Source organism: Bombus vosnesenskii, unplaced genomic scaffold, assembly GCF_011952255.1.
Source record: "Bombus vosnesenskii isolate JDL3184/JDL3185 unplaced genomic scaffold, Bvos_JDL3184-5_v1.1 scf7180000013262, whole genome shotgun sequence".
In the NCBI taxonomy this organism is placed as follows: Eukaryota; Metazoa; Arthropoda; class Insecta; order Hymenoptera; family Apidae; genus Bombus; species Bombus vosnesenskii.
The window spans coordinates 1,411,050-1,434,859 of NW_022882922.1; the positions used below are offsets into that span (position 1 = coordinate 1,411,050).

The 23,810-nt window shown below is 42.9% G+C and overlaps 1 protein-coding gene across 3 annotated transcripts in view; it reads left to right on the forward strand.

Annotated features, from left to right (window-relative positions):
• LOC117230969 (transcription factor SOX-6) overlaps positions 1-23,810 on the forward strand; it is a 324,156-nt gene that overhangs the window by 140,712 nt on the left and 159,634 nt on the right. The gene's annotated exons all lie outside the window — the stretch shown is intronic.

Consider the following 23,810-nt stretch of genomic DNA (forward strand, 5'->3'; position numbering starts at 1 on the left):
TAATGCTGGCTGCGAAATTTCTGAAAGACAATCGCGTCCCATCCCCCGCGATACGAAATGATTTTTACCCGGTTGCACGGTAAACGGTGGCTACGTTTAGTGGCCATATTTCCAACTTAAAAGGAGCTGCTGTCAGCGGTGATTTGGGTGGCGAGTGAAGTGCCGCTTTTATAGTACGCACAGGAGGAGACAGTCCAATTAAGGGCACATTTGTATACTTAAGTGCACCGATATCGATGTATAAATCGGTCCGCGTTGCACGATTTATGGCCGCGCGGCGAACGTCGTAAAACGTCCGGCAGCCAGATATCGGTGAGGAGAGGCCAAGAAAGTCCTGGGGCCTCCACGTTCCTGGAACCATGAACCCACGTCTCGCGAATGTTTGAACGGACGCCACCAGAACCAACTGTCCCCCGTCCTTTCCTTTCCTCGCCTCTCTACTCCAGCCTCCTTCTTTTTCCTCGTTTTAATTGCTGAAAAAGTCCATTCTCGGCGGGCCGGTTGGCCGTCACACTCGTATCATTCCGGTCTCGAGTCGTGAATGAAATATCGAGATGAATCGGAAACGCCGGGGGACACGCGCGACGCTGGCGGCCGTTCCTCGTCGGTTCCATCAGCTCCACGTTTCTCAGCGAACTTTAGCGAGCATCGCGCGCGTTAAACTTCTCACTTTCTCAGACTTTCTCCGTTAATGGTAATATTTTAATTACAAGAAGTGACTGCCTACGTTGTACGTTGACGTTAAACCGCCTAGTGGTACGCTCTTCATTGCGAGTAACTTAATACCGTTTCATTCCTTTTTTCTTTCTCCAACTTCCTCTTCTTCGTCGTCTTCTTCTTCTTTCTTCGCCTCCTCGATCGCGTCTTCGTACTCCTTCGACAGCATTTCACTCGGTCTCCTGCGTGCACGCGCACGTTTCATGCACCTGCGAGCGTTCTAGAGGAGCCAGTCTCGCGGTTACCGTAAGCCGTACGCAACACGGTAATGAGTTTCGAGTCATTCCGGTCTCGAAGAGGCTTGAAAACGGCTCGCCGAGGCCGCCGTTAGAAACTCGCCGGCAATTTGTCGCGCGTAACGCTGAAAAGCACGAGATCCGCCAGCGAGCGGTCACCTGGATTTTCTAATCCGTTCCGTACGATGCCAGGAGAAGCGAAACACAACACTGGTGAAATCATCCTGGACGGCTACATTGTCGATACTTTCTATCTGATCCCGCCACCGGTTTATGCTTGGAAACACCGACTAGATTAAGACAGTCGATTTTAGAAATTTGAATTTTTTCTTTTTTGGTACTTCGTGCTTTAGAAAAATTCTGATTTAAAAAAATCTGGGCACCATTCGTTTTAATGCAATTGGAAGATAATTAGTTCTAGTTCCACTAATTTTTTAAGAAAAACTAAATGGTTTTGTTTATTAGTGTTTACTACTACCGTAGTTTACCTGTTAATATATCTACAAACTTTTGATCCTATACTTATACGCAAATTATTCTCGAGCATATGCATAAATCCAAATCTTTCTCTTTTACTTTCTTCTTTTGCAATTACTCCACTACGATTTACAATAAAGACATAATAATAACGTTACGCGTCCGAAATAAATCGAAAAACGCTCAGTGTTCGCAACGTTCATAATTATGCAAATTTCACAGACCTTCGATTACCACTTCGATACACAGATCCAGGAGACAGACAAAGAAATTATATCCATATTCTTGATTCCTTTCATTCCAGATATCTGAATCGGATAAACCAATGCACAAACTTGTGACGCTTTTGAATACTCGTATCAAAATTACGAACAACCACCAAGAAGTAAATGTTAGAAAAGACAGGACGAAAAGAAGAAATAGAAAAAAAGAAGTCGTGTATCCAGAGACCGTGTCGGTAAAAAGTTTGCGAAGAAGCGTCGTCTGGCGGAATTCGCCGGGTAGAATCGGAGGGTTAAACCCTTTACGCGCTACATCACAAAGGAGAGCGAGTTTGCAGCCCCTGCGACGCACCAGTCGTCCGCACCCCTCTCTCATTCTTCTGCGACGGAATTCTCTGTATGGCAGACAGGCCGGGAAGGTATATATTTCCCTTGTCGTAAATCTTCTTCGCTTGTTTCTCGCGTGCTCTTCAACGATCGCCGTTGAGTTACGCTCGTCTCGGTGACTGCACCCCACCCGGCGCGCCGCGCCGCAACTCCGTGTGTTAGCGACTCGTAAACGCTCAAAATGAAATCCTTTAAACCATGGTATATTCATTTCGTGTCTAGCAATTTGCATACAAATCTGACACGTTCGAGCGCCGGTATTGACGTTTCGCGCACCTCCGTTATCGGTACTCGCGACGTATGCTAATTGACTCCTTGGCGATTATTCTCCTTTCTTTTAACCGTATCCTTCTCTTCTCTGCGTTTAGGGTGACACCGAAGCTAGCGATTGTCCGCGGTTAGGCTGTGTGTTACGTTCCTTAAAATTTCAATACTTTAGAGGTATTGGTACACTGTGTAATATTATTGAGTGATGATTTTATGAAGTGTGGAGTACTTGAGCCTGTCAGTTACGTTTGTTAAAATATACTTCTCCCTCCGTGAATCTGTGATATCTTTTAACGAATATACGATCGATATAGTGAAGTAATTATAGCTTTGACTCTCCCAAACTTCCAGTAATAGTTAAGATTTTCTTTTAATAAGTGCGCGTGTTAATTACGTTTTGATATCTTAAATTGAGTTTGAAGAAGAAGGTTACGGTGTTGGAAAGTTATAGCAGCATATATAGTAAAGTTTCTTCTAGGGATGTAATGTTGTGAGTAAAATATGTACACTCTGTTTGCGTTATTTCTTTAAAATAGAACGCAGAAAAATGAATATTTTATTAGATATTATGAACCGCGTTATATCATCTTCCATGTTGGCAGATCGTTTTACTGAATCCAACGCTTTAATATTCAACAGCGATTGTCAGTGCAACGTATTAATGATTTCGTATTCAAACATGCTGCTTAGACTTCATGACGGAAATAAGATGCAAAAGGCACAGATATATGACTACGTAACTTGTAACAATAAGTTACATAAACAGTATTATAAAAGGTAGTATTTCACCGCTCCAGATCATCGCGTCAAAGTTCCGCGTACCCCGAAAGGATCGTAGAGCACCAATCGGGACGAATATCGACGAGTGGAATCGTCGTTTTTCACGGTGTAAAATGCAAATATTAATTATCTAAGATCGGTGAGGCGCGATCTTGAAAAACGGCCGTGTAGTACCGGGCCTGTACGTCGCGCTCGCATAACTAGTCGCGATAATCAGATCCGTGCCGACACAAAGAGAATGAAAGTTACGTTTCTCGACGAAACAGCGTGTATACGCGGTGTACACGACCGATAGAGGCCGCGCGAGCTCGGATTTGAATATGTTTACATTCTTGTTTTGTTTATCGGGCTACGATCGTCGGTGAGCGAGGCAAAATGCATCGCGGATCGCCGATGGCGTCTGACTTTTGCGAAACAGGTGGTTTTCACCATATAGACTGGACGAACACAATGAGACGTGTCTCCCCGTGGACCATAATCCATCTTGGAAGTCAATCCAGTTTGCCTTGGCATGGAAAATGCCGTGTCTTCGACGAAACTCTCTATTGTTGTTGCCGGCTGTTCGATGTAGAACAACGTACCGACAAGAGTGGGCTGGTTGCCGATCCTGTTGGTTGCGTTTCGAATCGATCGATCAATCCGCGGCTTTACAGCGATCGCAATTTAACCGATTTGGGTTGGTTGCCTCGCTGGATCTCGTTCAGGATGGTGGATCTCTTCGTAATGTTGCTTTATAGAAAGCGTTAAAAAATAAAAGAATATAAGTTTCAAGGTTTGTACGATACACGGAGAGGAATTCAAAAATGTTGGACCGATATCTGGAATGCAAAATTGAGCGTCTTGGAGTCGAATAAAATAGAATTATATCTGTAACTTATCTTCTCTCGTCAAGAATTGAAAAATACGGATTCTAAAAATTGTTAACCCACATGCAAAGCTCGCGTTTAAGCTCTCCTCGCAGTCGCTTTATAGCTTCGTAAATATCTTTTTTTCATCGTCCGATTTTTCGTTTCCTGACTCGGTTGAAAACGCGTTCACTTTTATCCGGGCAAACGCGAAGAGTCGCGCGCGCGTTTATCATTCGCGCCATATGAAACAACACGCGTGTTCCCGGAGTCATCTGACCCGTTCGCCCACTTAAGCTCATCGAATCACGCTTCTACGAAGCAAGTATAAAAGATCAAAGCGTTTCGGGTTTAATGCTCGCGGAGAGGATTCGAGCCGTAAAACGGCCAACAACTGAGAAATAAAGTAAGGCAGAGACGGTTCTGGGCTGCCCAAAGCGATTCCCGTTTTTAATTTCGAAGACAACACGCCCACTAAACTATTTACGAGTAGAAACAGATAGAATCTTGCACGTTGCGCTTTCAGCTTGGATTAAATTAAGCTTCGAATAAATTGTTACTATTAGTTTCCTTCGTTCTTTTAATCAACAGTAGATCGATTTCCATTCGCAGAAACGATATTATTTCGTTAATTATTTCGATCAATCGGAATACGAAAGAGGTTCGCAGAGAAAAAATCAAACAGGTTTATAATAATAAAATCGGAAGAAGGGACCATCGTAACGATAATATCCCAAAATTACACATCCGTGCGTAACGTTGAATCCAAAAGCTGCGGACGAGATGCGTTGCCTTGCTTTGGAATTCTTACGAATTTCCATCTAAAAGCGGAGCACCTACCTGTGAAACCGAATCGTTTACCTGCAGCTGCTTTGCTGCGTCGATGAAGCGGTCATCGACCCGAGGGCCAAACACTTTCGACTTAACAAGTTTACCTCTTAAGGTCTATGGTATGTCTACGAAGGTGTCCGAACTTCGACCGATCCTCCGTTAAGATCTCCGTAGAGAATCTTCCTCTAGGAGATCCTCTTCCTCTAGGATCATGTTCTTCCTTAATTTCCTTGTCGACATCGACAGTGTTCCGAAAATCGCGGCTTCTTCCTTTGACGTAGTTCCACGATCGTAAAAGAAGATTGGGGTAGCGGCAGCACAGAAGCGGAGAAAGAGAAAAACGCGTGGATCGTTTTCGAAAAAGGAAAGGAGGTTCCCGTTTCATCAGGTTCCCGAGTTTCGTTTGTTCGGTTAGTCCCTCGAAACGATGGCTATTCCACGGATGCAGGGCCACGAGCACGACGACAACAACAACGACAACGATTTCTTCAGGAAGAGGCGAATTCCAATGGGTGGGAGGTCGATATCATCGAAGAAGGGTGACGCGACGGTGGAAGCCAGGGGGCGACAACGCGAGAGTGGCTTGTACAGAAAGAGAGAGAAAGGCGGAGGGCAGGGCGGCGGTGGGCCTAATTAGTCAGGGATATATCTGGAATCTCATGGAGGCTGAGTTTTGTAGGCCTCCTTCAGTTTTATGTACGCAGGCGGATTTCTCCGGTGGATTAGCATACAAATCGATTTAAACTCGAGATAAATAGCCACTCAAAGGCTCCTCACACGGAGCCGACTCCGGGCATTATCTTGTCCACCGGTGAGATTAACGCTTAATGCTTTATACTTTACAGCCAACGGAGCTCTGCCTCCCCGCGCTGCCTCCTGCAGTTACCACTATATGTATGCTTAAAGTATACGTACCGTCGTTTTGTTGTTGTATCCGATCGAGAGAAAACCTTTTATCCTCCCCTTAATTCTCCCCTTCTCTCTCTCTCTCTTTTTCTTTCTTTCTTTTCCTTAACTTACCTTTCCTTCCTCGCGAAGTAGCAACGAAGAAGCACCATTCTCGTTCAAACACCGATTCTCCTCTTCCGATTAATCGAAACGTCTGGTTATCGTTGACGCAATATCGAGCCGTCGATGCCCGGATCGTTTACACTTTACACCCCCGATGAATTTCATGGGAGTAGCGTTCGCACAGTGGCGAAGGAGAATCTACTGGCTAAGCGAAAACGATAAAATCTCCATCTTCCTCTTCTGTTCGTTGTACGGCGCGATGATCCCCGAAGCATATCTCTGTCCAGGCCGCTCGTGAACACGTCACAATTAACCGGCGAATCGCCTGGTTGCGAGCTCTCCTTGTCTCCTCCGCGAGAGGGACGCTTATTAAAAGGGCGAGACTCGACGGGAACCAGTCGCGCGGACTTTTCTTTAAATACGTTTATTAGGATTTACGTGGGTTGCTCTTTTTGTGGGATGGGGCAAGCTTTTTGTTTGGCGCACGGGTGTCGTGGATGCGAGAGCTCCTTTTTAGCGTCCTGCTCGTTTACGAGCGCTGGCTCCCGCATGCCGCCGCACACCCCTTCGCGTTTCAACGAATTATTATCGCAAATTTATTCGCGCGTTGATGATCTTTCGCGATGCGATCCGCACTTGCTTCATGTGAAAAGATGCGCTTTCGTTTTTTCGTTTCTTCGAGTTTGACGAGATTGCGAAAATTTTGTGCGTGCGTACGATGGTATATTTTTCGAAGATTCGTTTTTTACGATTGGTATTATCATAAGGTTATTATCATAAGGCATATTGCTAGCGAGAGTAAGAGGAAGAAAGAAACATCATAAAATAATTTCCTCAATGAATATTTAACCTCCCAAGGACGTAATATTAAATGTAAGCATTCTTAGGTGATACGATGGTTAGATTGAGAACGATGTTTTAGTGCGAGATCGCGTGGATTTAATGGCGCCACAACGGCGCCGATAAATACGTACATACATATTTCTTATACAATTCGATAGAGACTTCTAGGAATTAAAAATAGTAGGATGGATATATTAAATAAAAACCACAAAACCGCAAGAGTATATAGAAAAGCAATCGTGAAATATTTAATATCTGTCTGTTAAGACGCTAACTACCTTTTACTATTCTGTCAGATTTTTATCTATCACCGAATATAAGTTTTATTTCCTTTTCAATATTCCAGTTTTTAAGAACGTTTTGCTTTTCGTCCGCGTCTTTCAAATTCACGGTAGCAACAAGGATATCAATTTTCGCGCGAAATCTGCATGTTTCTTACGTTCTTTCGCGGTATTTATGGAACCGTCGAGATTACGAAACATTCACGTTCTCCCGTGTCCCGAGATCCAACGAGCGAACAATTATGACGGGTTGTAAAGCGAAATTTATAGCGTATCTATTGTGTTCCGTTCTTTGAATCGCCGAATCCACCTCGAAGGTTTATGATTCCGTCGGAGCCGCTAATTTATTCTTTCTTCTTTGAATCTTACGATCTATCGCTCGATGAACGATGTCGTCTACTGAATCGCCTAGAGAAAACGAGTTTCGGACGGAGCCTCGTAAATGCACGGCTTTGGTCCCCTCTGTTTTATCGAGATATTTCGATTATTCATGATTGCTCAAGGTCTAACGGGCAGAGCTGAATCCATGGCTTCAGTCATTAAGTATTAAGCATGGAACACGTGGACAACGGGGCGTACGAGTGAAAATCATATACTCCCTTGGAGATTTGTCGTATCGTCTCATAGCGCTCGTTAATCCTCATCGTTTTTATCCTAATTTATCCCGTTATTCGTAGCTTGTCCAGTTTAATTGGCTCTTGCGCAAACATATGAATTAACCATATTGAGCAAGCCTATATTTTTCTCTCTTAATTTTTCTTTTTTTATTCTGCTTAGCTTTGTTCGTTGATATTTGCTTTTATATTCAAGATGAATCGAAAGAAATAATAGAATTATAATTGCGAGAGATGGTTGTGGTTTGGAGAGAAGAATAAAAATCGTCTTCTTGTATCCTTCGAGCGCAAAGTTTATTTGCTATTTATAAGAATTTTCCGTATTTGTAAAATGTTACGCCAATTCACTCTGTAGATAGAGCTAATTTAGAGACCTTTCGTCGAAGAAGTAAAGTTAAACACGCACGTAGTTGCATACACTTATGTTGTTCGCAAGAGAATTCAAATGACCAACGGGAAAAATTATTGACGTGGATTCTGGAGAGATGAAGTTTCGCCGAAGCACGAAACAGATAGGATGTTTGATTAGGGAACGACTATGCTGAACATCGGGCCGCGAGATTGTGTAACTTTATCGACGTGTTTCTGTTTATTGAAAATTTCCTAGATTTTTGTAGTGGAACGAACACTTTCGCTAATGATTGGATCAAATTCAATAAACTACCATTACGATCTTTCGTGTGATTTCGATGCGAGCGGCAATTGCCTTGTAAAATTTCATTGATAATTAGTTCGATTGTGCAAAAAAATACCGATATAAATTTTTAATACATTACACGAAATTTATGCCTAGATCATGCAAATAATAACGAAGAATCGTCGGTGTTTCGTGATAAAAGTATCAAGGTATTGAAAACACGTACAAAACAAAAAAAAGATAAATACAACCCACGATTAATATGAACACGTATCAGGAGTTCCCTATTTATAGGTTCCCAATAAAACGAGTTAAGTCTGTACGACGAATCGTTTGCCACGGCATCCGCGTCTCCATACTTTATCGTAATATTTCATGCAAAAAAACCAATGGAAACGTTTCAGCGCCGGTGTATATAAAGTTATTCGACTGAGGTAAAGAGCCATTAGGACAATTAAACGGCATGCCGTTAAACAAGAAGTATAAAGACACGGTACGGAGGCCATTACCAACAACGGTTCATCTAAATAAACGTTAACGATCGACGATTGTGATACTGGCCCCGACGAGGTTTCACGGGGAGATGAGCGAAGAAGCTGTTGGAACGTTCGTCGAACGAGGCTCTAAATAATTACTATTACGCGAATCGAGAGAGTCGAAGACGCTCGTTACCTTGATCGTTCTATTAAGCGGCGGATTACGTGTACGTGATAAATCGATAGAAGTCAGGCGATTCGAGCGGAAACATCGTTCGGGGACTGGATGAATGAGAATGAACGGAGCGAGGAGGCTGATCTTTTTCGGTCGTTAAAGCCTTGAAAACGCAATAAGAGTACAATGGGCAGCGATCGCGCGCGAGCCCGCTACATACTACGTACGCGTAAGCGGGCATAAAATCGTTGGTCAGATTCGAACGAGCGCGTTTATTTGATAGTTAGCGTTAAAATTGGTGTCTCGGATAATAGTGGCTTCGCTGGAAAATAAGTATGTTATACGCGGCGCGGCAATAATTGCGCGTTTGTATAATACTTCATTTACATTAAGTGAGACATGTACGATGGAACAGAGCTAAGACTCTTTCGCTACACCCCTCCATCTCTCTGGCTGTTTTAGCAATTACCATAATTTAGTTAATTAAGATGCATTATCGGAAACTGAAAAGTAGCTTAAAGGGTATCCACGAACGGAGATGGTATCGTATCACCATGCTTATCCGCCGTAACGATACCACACTCGTTATTAAGCAGTTATCACTCTAATTACGTATATGTTTAGCAAAAGAGAAATTTTCATTAGGCGATACGTGTATACGCACGCTACCGTAGCAGTGCCGCCGCCGGCGATCATCGTTCTTCATTCATTTTTATCACCTGTAATGACATACGGGGAACGTCGATGGTTGGGCCGACTGGTGAATTTGGCCATGAGAAAACACAACGTGGCTACCGGTATCGTGATATTGTTCTCATTAACGCATCCATTAAGAAACCACCGTCAGACGCTACTGCTTTTTTTCTTTTAATTTTTGCGCGCAACCGTACCGCGTCCGATCACACGCACCGCGCATGCGTGTAGCGGGAATATTTCGATTCGAGCTGATGCCATGAGCGTACGCGCTATGATTGGATTTACGTATTATCGAATGATTAAGATCATAGCTCTTTTGAACTGAAAGCTAGGTTGGTTCGAAAGAAAAACGATTCCTATATATGTATATAGTGAAAATATTATTAATCGCAACTGTCCTTATTAATGGCACGATAATTTTAATTGAAGCAAAAGCTGTATAGGAACACCGTTAGCGAAGACGTGAAACCATGAACTTTCATTCGCAATCCTAATACGCTATTCACTCTATTAATTTCGTATGCAGCATCAAGTTTCACATCGAAGGCAATCAACATGCACTTTCATTTATCAAAACTATAACATTAAACATCGTATTAAAATGCAGCGCACTTGCATAATTTGCACGCTTTCTCCTCAGCTCTATTCAAATATCCTTGACCGATGCCCATAATTTAACGAATCGTCTTTCCTTCTTAAATATTTTATTCCGGAGTTGTTTTGACGAAAGGAAAGATCTTTGTACTCGATGTTTTTATAATTCGTCCTGTTTACGCGAAGACGCGAAGATTCGTCGAAGACGCAAAAGCTTCGATTCTGTTTCAATTCCAATATCTCAATCATAAGCATATCCACGAATTCGTTCGCAACGTCGTGCTTGGTTAAGCATGCATACACGCGGCAATAAGATAATAAAGCGAAGGGCGAGATAAAATCACAGCGAAACGATATTTCCCAACAGAGTGTGAGCATAGAGAAAATAATTTGGTCCATTCGTGAGACAGATGAATAGGAGCATCAATGCCAAAACAGGAGAGAGAACAGCAAGTATGAAATGTAGAAAGTGGAAAAATTGGTGGATGAACAACAAGAGACGCAGAGAAAAGGAGGCAGAGGAGAATTCTTGAGCGTTTGGCGAGAGTCTGGACCAGCTGTTGTCGTCGATCTGCCCGGCACTCCGCCAGATCATCTTCTACGTGGCCTATGGACGCGATGAAAACGATGCCACTAAGGTTCTGAAAATTCGGCGAAACTAATTTACGAGCGGATTATTGTTATGCAACGCGGCAACCTGCTGATAGCCTGTTGAATAATTGCGAGCGAAGAAACGTGAAGCTCTGCTTCGAGAATTATGAGCCATAACTGTTCCTTTCCTTAGGCTACGTGCTTACGAAAATTGTTACGTATGGTTCAATGTTCGTAACTGTTCAACTAGGATAACTAACATACGTTAAAAACGTCCAATTTTCGTTTATTCAGCATCTCGAGAACAAATTTATGACTTTATACTCGATAGCTGCTCTTGTTAATCGCTTGTCTTTGAAAGATCCCGTACACGATATTCACGATTAAAGAATTCTCCCTTACTTAAAAATTCTTGGAAGAGGAAACGAAGATAGGGAGCATTCGAGGTTTGCGAATTAACGTTAAGAAGGGGACAGATTCAGAGCAGAGATAACGATACACCTGTCGGATAAATAATTTCGACTGGTTCCGGAGACTGGTTTGGCTCGGTTGATTTCTGGCATCGCGAATCGACTGGATCGACTGCGTATCGCCTTACTCGCGTGTCGGCCGCGGAATCGCGTGTACCAACGATCGAATCGTCGACACTGGCACCGTTGACCCCAACCACGGTGTCTCCTGCGTCCCCGAGGAAGAAGCGCACCAGCCAGACCGGCTACTTTCATACGTTAGCTGTTAGCTCGCCAGCAAACGGAGAATGAATGATCGACCAGCTCGATGTTAAATCGGTAGAAACCGTCCCGGCTAATAAATCTCCGCAGATACATTCCCAGCTGTAATACGCTCCCGGATGAGAGTTATGTACTATTGATAAGGCATCGCACAAAACTGTAATTTACGGCATCGTTTACGCGACGTGTAATTGACTATAAATGAAATCGAAGAGTAGGAGGAATGGCGCCTTTGTGACGAACTCGATGCTCGATTTTCGGGTTTGAGAACGTGAGAGAAGAGCCGAGGGAGAAAGCCTCTATGGGAAGGATTTTACTGAAAATTTCAGATTAATGTGTACAATGAAACTGTATTGACTGAAAGGAAAGTTTACGAACGAAAAATAATAAATAGTGGAGAGATTGAACTTCTATTGTTTGTCCAACGAAGATGTTAGGTAAATAAAATTCTACTGTAATGGATAATTGAAAAATTTAATCTAAAAAATATTATGTAATCTGACAGTTGAATAAAAAGCAAATAATTGGAATAAAAATGCGAGTAATAGAAGCTTGAAAAACATTATTTAGTGCGATTCAAAGTACAGTTGTAGACACGACAAAACGAGTAAGCGAGAATACACTGAAGAATATCACTCTCTGGCGCACAATGTCTAGACTCGAGAAACTGACGCTAACTGGTGTAATGTAATACCTAATCTAGACATAGCATAGACTCAACTTAGATTTATGCTAAATGAAGCGGCCCACAACGTATACGCAAGTATCGCAACGATGAAAAGTCAGCTGAAATTCAGTGCGTAATTGAACATATGTAACGTAACGTAACAATTTACATGTATATAGAGTTAGATCAAACATAGCCATAGTGTTATCTTGTTGCACGTAAAAATAATGCTATACTGTATGGACACGAGAAATTGACGCTTAACTTGTGTAATGTAATACTTGATCCAGACATAACTCAAACCAAGCAACTGATAGCGTAATCATGAGTATCACATAGTGGCGGCACTCTAACCTAGCTAATGTAACTAATAGGAAATTCAGATTCAATTTGAAGTGAAATTTGCAAACTTAAATATGTCATAATGTCGTTCGAACTTATTGTTAGTCGACAGTTATATGTGATTCGAATCGAATAAAACAGGGTAGGATTGGTACGTATATTAATATCCCACAACGTATGCTATGCAAGCTAATTTACACAATCTGATCTACGCAACAAAAATTGGAAAGAATAGTGCAACTATAAAGTACACGTGCGCCATAAAAAAATGAGAAAATATAATTCTTTTTGAATCATTTACATTTCACTCTAAAATTTCTTTCTGATTGCGATCAGGCGAGATCTACAACTCGATCCAGTTGCATGAATCACCCTATATAGCAAAAAAAAGAAACACTTATTTCGTGGATATAAATAACAACGAAGCGAGTTTCGTCAGGAGGCTCGATGCATCCTGTAATAAGTTGAGAAAGGGTTTCACCCTGCAAAGGTAGGCCTAAAAGAAACAGTTCACGAGGGATTTTATATCGAATGGCGGCCCACTCTTCGGTCGCATCTTTCGCGTGATGGAACTTAATTTTAGAATAGCCGTGTCCGAGTCTGGGTCTGCCGCGTATAGGTAATGCGTGACACCGTTGAATCGCTGCTACGCGGCAAGGTGTTGAAGCTAAAGGCTCGTATTTTTGTCGCGGCCAGCACGTCGGCTCGGCAAAATCCTTTCGGCTGTCCTGGCGATAAATCCGTATCTTTATGAAACGACGTCGAGCTTTCCTGCTTATAAGGGCTGGCTCCTTTTGTTCGGCTAAAACGCTCCACAGGACCCACTTTGCTCCCTTCCTCTTTCTCTTCCACACATTGTACTGTCAGTGGGATCAGCGATAGCGAACTCGAAAAGAGTTCCACGTACCAGGTAATTCGGTATAATCGAATTATCCTTGTATTCTTGGGATTTTTTTATCGAATTTCTTCGTGGACAACGAGACATTAATTGGAAGGCTCGTTAGTGAAAAAGTGATACAAGCATGCTTTTCATACGAAATTTTGTTCATCCAAAGAATTGTGTTGTGAATTTTTAAATCTTCGTGACAAATTTTGTCTAGTTTATCATCTATGTTATTATTAGTCTCAACAGATTCTTTCATAAATATCATTTATTAGACAGAAATCTAAAAAGGAGAACTTGTCTGCATACAGTTGTCTTTCTCATAAGAATTCCTTTATTACAACCGGTTGCTTCCAAGCTCCAAGAAGTCAAGTCGATCCACTACAACAAGACAACACCATGGAATCCTCGATGTAACGATATCGAGATTGAAATTGGAACGGGGTCCTATTAGCATCAGCTTTGGGAACCACTGATACGAACCGTTCCCCAGGGAACGGCTTCTCTCGCCAGTCTTAAAACTACATTGACACATATACACACACACGCGCATATCATCAGTATCATTGGTGGATTTGCTTTAATAGATAGGGGTCGATCGTAAATCGAATTTTGAGATACAAGGAAACGTCGACCCTGTCCAGCGAATAAGTACCTCTATTCCTTTGTGAGGCTCTGTTATCCGGTACTTAGGTATCCGGTGTATCCGTGTAAAGGCCCCTGACGATCCAATCTTATCGTGACGAAGGGCCCCGGGACTGCTGCGCGTCCTAGGCCCTCCCCACCTTTTTCGTATAAATTACCGCCACGAATTTCGAAATGCTCCACCTCCTCCGCCTCCCTTTCTTTCTCCTCGTTTTGCGGCTCATTCCCAATGTATCCTCTTAAAAGTGCCGTGGAATTCGACGCATTGTGACTACAACTCGATCGTGGTCACAGCTCAGCTGTAAGCCGAGGAGAAAGTGGGGGTATGACGATGGACAACGATGTTAGTGGTGGGAGAGAGATTGAAAAGGGCTCCTAATCAAAGAATGACGGTAATCACCGAAAGTAATGACCCGACGTTTCGTAGACCTTTAAAGCCTACGTACGCATCGTCTTGTGCAACTACGACGGCCGATGGGCAATAAATTGTTGGCTCCTACGCGCGAAACAAGATTTCCGTCTCTGTCGAGCGCGTACCAGCGAACGGGACGCATCTCCGTCTCCGTGGCCCGACTCGTTTCACTCGTTCCCTTCCGACCGATCACGTTCGAGACACCTTAAGACAATAATAAGGGGGATAGCTTCGTTGTTAATGCGTTTCCTTTCTGTGCAAGACGTTCTGGACCGTGACCAATGAGAATAAATTTATGGTGGTCGGTCGGAGCGCCGAGCGCAGACTCGTTCGCGTCGACTGATTAGGGTAATATTTTGTTTATAAACGCGAGCTACGACCATGTGAACCTCCATTGATTCCCTTCCATTTGTTTCTCCGGATCTTTTGAGGAAGCGCATTTTGTCGGCTGTATAACGTAACGAGTGGACGTTCGAACAGAGGTGTCACTCGTCTGAAAAGACCTTTTCGCGATACTTCCATGGATGGATACTTTGTGAATATTGAAATTTCTATTTGATTATAGAATATTAAGCTATGCTTAAGGATATGATGTAAAAGTTGGGACCAAAAAGTAGACGTAATAATAGTGGAAGTTTTTAAATACGACGAGTAATATACCAGTTATACGTATATTTTCGCACAAAATCTGACATGTATGTATACGATCTTTGGAATGACACCGTTGAAAGGTTCAGAATTAATTCGTGTTCTTTCGTTGACGTGGAAAAACTTGCTACGGTTAAATGAAACGTTCCATATTCGCGGCAAGAAAATTGAATGCTCTCAGCTATATGTTGGCTCCGTGTACTGCAAAGATATATGTATCTGTCAATATTTCAACGACTTTTCGCGAGGAATTTTTTTCTCCGCGACTATTTGAAAACAAGTACCTGCCTATCAGGGAATCTAATAAGATTTATAGTAAAGAAACTGAAAAATCTTACAATTACACGAATAATTCCACTTTCCAAATGTGATTTCTGTAATTATATGCGTACTATCATATTGGGGATTTAATAGATTTATTTCGCCTGTATATAAATTTGTTTCGCAACGAGTTTTTAAAATTAAGGGCATGTTCGAATCAAATATCGTGCATAATTCATTTTCCTGTTTTTACACTAATACGACGTGTAACATATATTCTTGGAGAACACGTGTGTCTGAAAGACGTTTAGTGCACCGATAAATTCGAACAAGCGTAACCTCGTTGCGCCGAACGCGTGAGTTATTGTCGCTCCTAAGCAACTTAGACAATGCGGCTAAAACAGAGTGTATGGCTAGAATTTGAATTTCAATCGGGACGTCCATGTAAAAGTTATTTGTAACTGTCACGACGTTGTTTTCAAGCCGCTCGTTCCCCCCGGTTCGAATTGAGAGCTTTTGCAAATGCCAGCAATTATTCTCGCTTGAGTTTCCGTATTTTCTAACTGACGCGTATTGCCCAATCGACTAAGGACAAAAGGATCAAAGGAGATTCTTATTGAAATAGAAGTGCCTCCTGATGTATTGATATATGTAGATGAAGAAAAGGAAACTTCTTTTCAACCGAGATGTCGTTCGTGCTTTACCTACGTCCGCGGCGTAAAAAGAAACGATGAGAATGAAAATGCTCTATTGTTCGATATTTGGAATAACTGCGTCAAAAGGAATTGAGTCGTAAGTTTTCAACGAGAACTGTTTGTTTGAACATCAAGAAAATTGATGTTGCGTTCGAATTATTACTCGGCCTGTGAAGATGAGACTATCGGTTGAAAGTGATAAATAAAAGAGTCTTTTGCTCGTTTTGTTATTCGTTTCTAAGGCCGTGGACATACAGAGATCAATATGCCGTACGCGGTAAGCGACAAAATTGGCATTTGGAGCATTGGTATTGGTTGTGCCATCACTTGTTTTGCCACCGCTCCGTATTCACACGGCATAAGATTTGTTTAATAGCCAGGTTTAGTCGTTTCATTCACACGTATGAACACGGGAGAAAAGATCGAATTGAATACCTTTTTTTTTTAAATAATACAATCACGATCTGCGTTCGATCGACGTCCATTAAACTTCCAATCGTTCATTATGCAGCGACGACCAAAAATTCTCTCAACCACGAGTTCATCACGCGAAAGCAAACATCGTTTCTCGTCTCTGTGGCTATACGGAGTAGTTTGCTCGTAACCAGGTTCTTTTTCATGGCAATTTCGCGGCAATTAAATATGCTTTACATCGACCAGCAACAGAGCTTCTTGTCATGGTTCAGTGTATATTAATATTCATCTAATACTACCTATTGACCATCCACCGACGACGAAGAGCAGAGAAACTCTTTGCCTCTCTGTTTCTTTCCCTCTTTCTTCTACCACTTTGCATCGCGACCACTTAAGACGCGCAATTATCGAACTCGTTCCCAGCCGCGTTCACCACGGTGGAATCGATAGAAGAATTCGCAAAAGGAATATGGCGAGAGGAACAGAGGGAAAAGGGGCGACGCAGATGCGACCGATACCGTTAGCGGAGCCTGTAATAAAGTAAATAAAGAGCCCGTTCGACAAGTTGACTCGCCGTTCGGTCCGGCCGCACTTTTATTTCCTTCCGCTGGAGTCTCGTGGCGGCGCGCGCACCGAAGAGAAAAAAAAGGGGCAAGATAGCACCCTGGGACCAGTTTCGAAGACGCAACGTGGCCCCGACGCTCGTTATGCACTATCATCCTTGATATCGTTTGTTGATTATGTAATTGACGTGCGCCACGGACCTTGATCTATACTAATTCAACGACACCTGCTGATTTCTTCGTCAGCCTCGCGTGGTCGATTGGATTTCTCCTTATTTCCTTTTTCTTTTCCTTTTCTTCATCTTGAACGTTTTACACGTCGCTTTCAGTCAACAACATATATATGTATATATATAATAAAAGCGATCGCATTCGCATACTTTATAGATACGTCTCCGTGATACGCGGCTTAAATGAGACGATCCAACCGGTCTGATAGTGGCAAGACACGTCCGTCCAAAGGTTGACGTTGTTCAAAATTAAGATGGACCTCGCGAACCGACTGGACGTTCTTTTCGAGCGATCGTTCGCACGCCGATGTAACGCTATCCTTTTTCTTTTTCTTCTCGCGTCCTGTTTGGTAGCCTATGTAAAAATGTCTGAATCTTAAGTGACGTGGTTAATTATAAAAGTAAATACCATCGTCCGATGATAAGGGGAATTCCTCTACGCGCTGTTTCTCAATTGGAGATGTATATGCTGTGACGTAATTAAGTCGAGGTGTCGGTAAATCACGGATGAGCTTCGTTTTCTATGGAATCGACATGTCTGCTTTTCAAATATAGAAATCTCGAAAGAAAATATTGTTCAAAGTTTTAGTGAGAATTCGATTAGGTCAGTGACGTTAAGTGACCGCCATTTGTTAAAGTTTCTATATTACTGTCATTACGGAACCAGGCCCGTAGCCAGCCTCTCCACGTACTCACGACTCGCAATTTACAACCGCGCAACGAATAGTCGCGACGGTTTCCGGGTGAATAAGTCACTCGGATAAATGTCGTTGCACGATATTACAGTCTCTGCTATCATCTTTATTCCATTCGCGTAATTCTGCTTGTTAATGGGAGAAGGTAGATGATCAGTGTTGTACCATCAGGTATATTTTATTCACAGGCAGAAACTCAGTGCTGCGCGATTTTCCAGCGTTAATTAGGACCGTTTCTTCGGTCGATCGACTATCTTTTTTATTCCTCTTTTTGCCCACGACTGTTGGAATCTAATTGGCCAACCACGGATAGAAAACGTGGTCCACGTGTGGAAAACTCGCGCAGGAAGTCGATTGTCTCGTAAACGCTGGAATCTAATTGGTCAACTAATAGATATCAATTTATCGGATGTGGATACGATCTTATTTGATACGTTTTAAAACGTTTCAGATGCTCGACTCAAGAATATCTCCTCTGTTCTGATATCTATCAGATACGACGAACCTGTTCATTACGAGCATCGGCAACGTTCGATGTTTCCGGTGAAAATAGCATCGCTGATGGGGAAACGGCTCGACGCGTTTTATTACCATTCTTTCTCCTTCTGGACTGACAACTTTTCACTCGATTAGCGACGGTTTATGTATATTAAATCTTCGTGCTTTCGCGTGCGAATCGAGCACAATCTCTGGATACGATGTTGCTGCTACGAACGGATTAAAGATTGGATCGTGTTGCTCATAAAGGCAGAAATGGCACTCGATAGCTGAGCCAATGGATACAGGTTTCATGTGCAACATCGAGAAGGTGGTTACTTATTCTGATTAAGGATTCTGATAAGATGCGTTTCCTTGGTAACATCCTATGCGTTAACGTTGGATACAATCAAATTCGTTAAAGGTATTTGCAAAGCGTAAAAATATTTTTGTAAAATGATGTAAGGTATTTGAAAGCTTGCTAAAAGTGCAAGAATTCCATTGCAAAACTTGAATAACCATACTGTACTTCATAGTGTGAATGACCACTGACCACGCATCTTGTATTTATCTTACATCGACAGTGCCACTACTATGTTCCATGTTGGTGGACGATGCGGTTGAAGCCTAATGAACAATGGCGAAACTACTACCTCACAAGTACTGTATCTCGACATAATAGGAGGAAGTTAAATTTACGTCGATGAAAAAGTTGAACTTACAATATATCGAAGAAACGAGGAATGACAACAGCATTGTCATATTATATTTCCCAAAATTAAAATTCAGGTTAATAAGAGATGCGAAGATTGTAAGAGAACTTAATTTAACGGACATACGGATGTATTCAAGTTCGCGTAACGAAAGTAGCAGCTGACTTCGTTCGAAGATGGCATCTAAAATAATTTGTCAATTTTAATTTCCTTTCGGAGTATCCATTAATATATATTATGTTCTAACTCATTACTTCGTTCTATCACATGTCTTAAAGACAAAAATAAAATTTCCTGCGTAGTGCTCGTTTTGATATTCGAGTTAATTCGATCCGTGCTAATTTTTTAGAGGAACGAAAATAATCTTAGTTTCGCTTTCCAGATGATCTCTTGTTTTATAGTTCCTAAATCCCATACATCTTCTACCGCTTCCAACCAACGGTTATAATACAACCTGCAATGACCCTCCGCTTCGTCGAAACGCATACCAAAACCCCCCATAAGTAGGTTCACATTCATCTTCTGGTTCTCAATCAAACGCCGGGTCACCGTCAAAACTCGTATCTCGATTTGCATCGCGAAATAGTCAGATCGTGGAGAATGCTGAGCAATATGTATTTCCGATTGACCAGGTGCACAGCAGCTGTCATCGTGTAATCAGTGCACCGCGTTCCCGATTATTCCCAAGTTGCCGCCACCGCATAGCACCTGTAGGCCGCGCGATGCAGAAACGCGTCCTCAAAAGCTGGCACATTGTGTTCCATTTGGAAATAGGGCACGGAACAAGTGCACGTCTCGGCACGGCCGTGATAATCAGTGGCCTCGGCTGGCCGAGGTCCGCATCTGCATACAAGCAAAGGCAGTGCGCACGGCTTTCGAGCCAGTGACAACGGGTAAGGGAATCAGTCCGTAAATGTAAAGTTGAACGAGCGGTGCAAAAACCGCGAGACACACTCGTGCATCGGGCAAGGGGCCGTTTGTTTGGCTAGAGGCCGGAACGAGCGAGCCTTCTCTCCTCTTCGACCGTGTATATACCCCTGTGTGTTCTTCTGTTACCCGGTGTGCTTTCCGCCGGTTGTGTAGTGTCTTCTCCTCCTCCTCCACCGCCTCCTTTGGCATCTCCTGCTCATCCTCCCCGTCCCGGGCAAGCTGTTCTTGCGCGTACTCTCATCTCCATTCCGTCCACGGTGCCTCTTCTCTTTTTCCTTTGGCCGCGTCCACGATCCCGGAAAACACGCTCGGCTCGGGATCGGCTCGCTTGCTCGTCCGCTCATCCACGCCGCATTATCCTCTCTCGCGTCTACCGAGACTTTCCCTCGGCATCCGCTTTTTCTACCAGCTTTTTCCTGCCCATTTTCTCTCTTATCTTTCCTCTTTCTTTTCACCATGACAAGAGAAAAAAGAAATGCGAACAACCGTATGAAAATAGAGACCTCTGGGCAAGTCGTTTCAGAATGTTTCATCCAAATGTGCATGAGTATGTTCAACGTTCTTTCTCTAGTCTGCGTTGTTGGCAATGGAATATAAAAATGGTCGAAAGAATGGCTGTGTCTTGCGAGTGCTAAGAGAGGATCGAACGTTTTGACGCGCTTCTTAAGCACGCGTGAATAATTACTCCGGATAAGGAGCGGCACTGTTGCCAGCCTTTTCTCTTTACACACTTTATTAACTCGGTAGCCTGAACGTGCGAAGGATCCGAACAGAAGAACGATTGTACGCCGCGACGCCGTTCGGCTCGCGTCGCTTTTTCTGTAGGCGGCAGTTTCCGGTTGCTGGACACGCTGCGGAACTGCGATCGATCTGTCCGACTCGTTTCTCGAGTTCCGAAGTTCCGGGCCGAATATGCTTGTTCTTTGTTAACGTTTATAGTTGTAGTATTATCAAAAAGTATGAAGATATGTAGCTTTTGGGATCGCATACGTATAAAGACCACAGGGAAACATGATAAATTATCGGACGTTTAACAGGGAAGCTACTTTAAAATTCAATTCATTGCCAATCAATCACATATTAAAACTGGTTTTCTACGCGGTTTTAAGATTAAATATCTGTTATAACATTGGGTATGCTCTTGGCTTTTTAGAAGACTTCACAGGTTTATCACTCATTTTTAAAAGACTCGCGTCTTCGACTTGCAAGATTGTTCCCTTTCCAAATATGTCACGTTAATATGCTCCTGTTTAGCTATCAAGCGAATTTACAACCTCTAGGTCAAACAATAAAATGAGATGGGCTTATCTATCATGTTCCTTGCTAATCGAGAACCTTTCCTATTTTTTTACATGTATTACTAAATATCGGAAGTTATAATTTTAACATCGAAGTATTAGCAAATTTCTAAATTTCTCACCTAGATATAATAGGATTTTAATTTTCATGAAGAATTCCAAGATCGTGCATTCTCAATGAAGCTAACTTTGTGAAATCCATTTACGTTCTAGCGCAACCTAAGCCCGTGTTTCTCGTTTATCATATTTACAATTCATTCAATTCGTTCCTCTTTCCTGCTGAATTTTAATCTCAATTCAAATGAATTCCGTTATACGATATTATTTCAAATTATCTTTGTTCTCCCTGCTTGTTAGTAAGAAGATACAAGATACACCGTATTTATACACGACTCGATTCACATTTTTTTCTATAATTGCGCGCATCCTATTCGCAGTTATGCGGAGATTCGAGCCTGCGATTCTGTCTAATTTAGACTCAACCCACACGCGCGTTACCGGGCAAACTAGCCGTAATATTCTTATATACAATTTATCGATGAACACGGTTAATTAATAATAGTGTGCGAACGTTTCGATATCTTTTGCGTTGGTTTACACGATACTGACACTTCGCTAACGAGCTATATGGATATCCTCTTTTTCTTTCGAAACTTATTTCCTGTTTTCTTTTTTTTTTTTTTTTCTTGCTATTCGTGAAGAAATTGATATCTTAGATAAAATCTTTGTACACACACACACATACACACACACACACACCAAGCTTCTTAATATTCAAATTCCCAAAAAAGGCCTTCGTCTTGCGAAAATAAAATATTGATCGAATCTTCCTAAATCGTCGTCGAAATATCTCTGAAGTATCGAAAATGGATACGCGTGCTGCAAAGAAATATTTTAGCTAAGTGAAAGCACTCGTTGTAAAACATTGCTCTTACGAAATTCCCGTTTGATATTCCAACTATGCCATGATTTATAAGCGGACCTTCCACTAAAGCGAATGAAACAAAACTATGCCACATTTTATGCCAAGCTGACCAGTGACGATTATATCTCGCAAAAGAAAGAACCCGGAAGTGTGTCCCGAACTCGACACAAACCTGTCCAAAAATTAAGAATAATATTCCAATTACCATAAACTACAGTCGTTTCATCGGCAGCTTGATATCCTTCCGATATTAATCGCAATTTAATCGAACCACGTAAGAGATCAGGGAGTAATCACCTAATCATCATAAATTGACTTCTCTCGTCGCGTCATGGCCAGTAACGTCGACGATAAATTAACCAATCCACAATCGATCTGGCATAAAATCCTTACATTATGGATTCGTTGAAAGGAGAGAAGCAAAAGTTCGTACAAACGCAAAAACGTTCACCAGGCGAATTCTTTCGCTTTATCGTGCATTGATCCTCCGGCGCGTCGGATCTTCTTCCGTCGAGGAGGCAGCAAAAGGCGATGCGCGATGGTCGGAGAAGGAAGCATTCGGTGAATTGAATTATTTAAAGGCCGCGCAAGAACAGGCGCCTTTTATGAGTGTCCCACACAATGGCGGCTTTGTGGGCTGCGCGTTGGGTACACGTGTTGCGTGCACGCGCTCACGTACAACGGTGGCGGGTGGCGGGTTGCGGTGTGCCACTGCCGCCGCCGCCACCACGTGAATGTGCTAATAATGAAGGTAAATTTGTTCCGAGGAGTCATTAATTAAAGTATTTTGTAACAGAAGGCAGAAATGGCGACGCCACCGGCCGTCACCGTCGACGCGTCCTCTCCCTGTCTGCGCACGAATTTTCCGCATCCAGCGGCGTGTCGCGCCGCGTAATAAACAGCGCCTGGGCGATGTTCGCGACCACTCTCTTTCTATACACACGGTAATCTGGTGTATACGCGTGTGTCGGTGTGCTCTCGCGTACAGAAGACGGACGAATAGAGGAAGACCTGGAGGAAGGCAACGAGCCACGCCACCGCGCCATGCCACGGCAGTCCGTATAAATAAAGGTGGCGATCATAGAATTGCTAATGTTTCAAAGAGAGATATTATTCTTTTCAGAAGATGACAGGGCATGCGACTCGGCGAGAGACCTTTCAGAGGGTCGAACAGAGGGTAGGGGGCGCAAGAAGAAGAGAAGAGGCTGGGAGGACCGAGAGATGCTCGGGGACAGGGAGAAGTTAGTGGTAGCACCGGTGGTGGTTGGTGGTGGATGATGGTTTGTCGAGCTCTGACGGTGGTGGCCGGATAACTCTGGCGCCTTCTCCCTTTCTCTCTGTCTCTCTTCTTTCTCTTCTCGTGTATACAAGCGACTTTGCCAGATTCGCGTGTATAAGTCCATACGAGCGAACCCGGCTGTCTGTCCGTCTCTCTCTTTCTCTCTCTCTCTCTCTCTCTCTCTCTCTCGCCATACTTATATATTACTCGCTGAGACGCGCTCGCCCCCTATACGAACGTCCTACACGCGTCCGTACACAGAACACCCGTGTCCAGGTCTGCGTGAATACGTATACATTATGCGTCTATACAAAACAAGCAGC